The sequence below is a fragment of the Rousettus aegyptiacus genome, unplaced genomic scaffold, assembly GCF_014176215.1.
Source record: "Rousettus aegyptiacus isolate mRouAeg1 unplaced genomic scaffold, mRouAeg1.p scaffold_m13_p_7, whole genome shotgun sequence".
NCBI classification, from domain to species: Eukaryota; Metazoa; Chordata; class Mammalia; order Chiroptera; family Pteropodidae; genus Rousettus; species Rousettus aegyptiacus.
The window spans coordinates 101,740,503-101,743,828 of NW_023416310.1; positions in this window are offsets into that span (position 1 = coordinate 101,740,503).

A 3,326-nucleotide genomic window follows, 5' to 3' on the forward strand; every position below is an offset into this window, starting at 1 on the left:
CCTAACCCCATTCTCTGTTCCTATCCTCATCTCTTTCCTGAAACAAGGCCAAAGGGTCCTTTCCACCATGCTCTGGGCTGTTCCCAAGAACCTTTTTCTAGAGGCTGTGGGACTCAGGAGCCCAGACGGAGCTACTTTTAGGCTTGTCAGCATGTCTGAGCCAAGGGAGCTTATTCCTTTGGGGAGCAAAACTGCAGGCAGGGCTTGGGCGCTGAGGTTCATTTTCAGGTGTCCACATTCTGCCATTGCTGCAGCATTGCTTGAAAAGCAAAACACCTGGGCTCCTTTCACTTCCTTCCCTGCGCTGCAAGGTAGGAATGGCAGGCAGTAGGTCAAGGCAGACACTGTCTCTGTCCCCATGGTGCCTACTGTCAGGCAGAATGGAAAAAGAATTAAGTAATCACAGGGGAGTGTGATGAATGTTATACGCCAAAAACTGGATTTCACTTTTGTTTCTTTGCAGCAAAGGTAATTTAGACTTATTACAATAGCAGCTAACAGTGCGGGTTTGTGATGGACCAGCCACTCACTGTTCTCTGTGCTCATCAGCCCAATATAGATGGTCTCTAACTTAAGATATACATACATACATACATACATATATATATATATATATATATATATATTTTTTTTTTGGTAGAGATTGTGGGTGATGATTAATTTAAGATATTTTGACTTATGATCTTTTAACTTTATGGTGGTGTAAAAGTGATACAAATTAAGTAGTGAACAGACTTCAAATTTTGAATTATGATCTTGGGCTAGGGCAACAAGCTGCAACTCTCAGTCAGCCATGTGATCACCAGGGTAAAGAACCCTATACCCCACAGTATATTCATTTTGTGAGATGATTTTGCCCAACTGTAGGCTGAGCACATTTAAGGTAGGCGCGATTAAGCTACGATGGTCGGTAGGTTAGGTGTATTAAATGCATTTTCCGCTTATGATATTTTCAACATATGATGGGTTTATTGGGAGGGACATAACCCCATCGTAAGTCAAGGAGCATCTGTATTACCCCATTTCACAGATAAGGAAACAGAAGCCTACAGAGGTCATATAGCTGATGAGAAAGGGGTCAGATTTGAATTAAGGCAATGTCTGAGTCCAGACTTCTTGTTCTTTATCACTAATTGCCTGTTGTTCTAGAAAATGAGCCAGCTATGGAAAAGTCAGAAGTAAAATTAGCCAAAGTTTCTCTTCCCTTAGGTGCTAAACATTGAGCTGTATCCTCCTTTTTTTTCCTTTTAAAATTGCTTTTATTATGAATATAACATAACATTGTAGGAAACTACATCAAGCAAACATACAGCTTAACAAATTATTAGAAAGCTAATGATTGCATAGCTATTGCCAGGCGGAGAAACAGCAGTTTGCCAGGCCCCCAAGCTCCCCTTCCCACCACTCTGCTCTTCCCACCTCCACAGGAAGCTATTATTTTGACCTTTATGGCAATTGCTACCTTGCTTTTCTTTTTATATTTACAATCTAGATATAGATCCCTAAACACTATAATTTAGTAAGTTTTGGACTTTTATATAAATTGAATCATACAGTGTGCATTGTATGTATTCTTTTGTGACTGGCTTCTTTCATTATGCATTATGATGTGAGATTCATCATATTAAGTTCAGTGTGTAGCTGTAGCTCATTCATTTTCATTACTGTATGGTATTGTCTTATAAAAATATACCGTGTTACATTTATCTAGTCTAGCGTCGATAGACCTTTGAGTTATTCCCAGTTTCAAACTATTATAGATGATACTGTTAGGAACATTCTTATACATATACATGTCTTTGGTTGCTTGTAGGAGAATTTGCATTTCTGGTCGGTATATACCTAGGAGTCGAATGGCTGGATGTATACTTGAATGGCTAATACCAAATAATTTTCTCAAGTGATGGAACCAGTTTATATTCCTTCTAGCAGTGTGTGAGAGTTCCTGTTGTTTCACATCCTTGCTGATACTTGGCATTGTTAGTGTTCTTTTTTGTTTCTATAAAATTAGAGCAATTTATTCCAGATACAATGTGATCTGTTGATTCTCTTTCGAAACAAATGAGCTGTGACACACAAGGTAATTCCTTTTTCAGAGCGCGGCGGGAGGCATGGGGGAGCTGGAGGGGTGGGGCGGCAGTGAGGGGGGAACAGAACAGGGTCGACGCAGATGGAAGAGAACCGAGGAGGTTTTGACATTGAACCACATCTGCCTGTATTTCTGACATAGACAATAAAAATCGCAGAAGTCAGAATTTAAACCTCAGTGAGTGGCTGGAGGAACATTTCTGCATTTGACAAGAAACTTTTTTTTTAAAAAAAGTAGAAGAGGTTAAAAAAGAGAAAAATAACCGGGAACAAAGCAAACCCTTACATCTGACAAAGAGCGCTTCAGTTGGCTCCAAGGACCTATTTTTAGAATGAAAGTCAAGTCCTAGGAGTCATGCAGGGCCCCTCTATTTCCCTTTTCCCAGCGTCCCATGTGCAGGATGTGCTCCTGGTCACTTCAAACCCAACTGAAGACTGTGGGAAGGATGCGTGTTTTACCTCTGCTCTCAGAATCAAGGTTAACTTTGGTCACTGAGACTTAAGCATCACTCACAATTTTTTAAGAGCTATAAACAACGGCAGCGTGGTTAGTGATCTTAATTTTAACTAATCTGGTGGCTATATAATGTCATTGCATTGTGATGTGACTGCATTTCCCTGATGATTAATCATATTGATCAATTTTTCATATATTTGTTGGACATTTGAATGTGTGTGTGTGTGTGTGAAGCGCTTGTTCAAGTCCCTTGGTTATTTTTCTGTTGGAGCGTCTGTTTTTTTCTTATTGTGTTGTGGGCGGTCTGTCTTCTGAACATGAGCCCTTAGTTGGTTTATATATGTGAGAGATCGCTTCTCTTACTCTGTGTCTGGCTTGCCTTGGCCCTCTCTTAATGATGTCTTTTGATGAACAGAAGTTTGTAAAGTTTTTTGAGGAGAGTTACCATTATTGAGGTACACTTTATGTATATAAATTCACAGATTTCAAGTGTTCAGTTCAATCAGCTCTGACAATTGTATATATTTACATTTTTCAATTACATATTTATAATTTACATATTTACAATTTTTTATTTACATTTAAAATAATTACTGATAAGGAGGACTTACTTCTGTCATTTACTTTGTTTTCTGTATTTCTTATACTTTCTTTGTTCCTCATTCCTCCATTACTGTCACTTTTTGTGTTTGATTGATTTTTTTTTTTGTAGTGAACCACCATGATTTCATTCTCATTTCTTTTTGTATATATTCTATAGATATTTTCTTTGTGATTACCG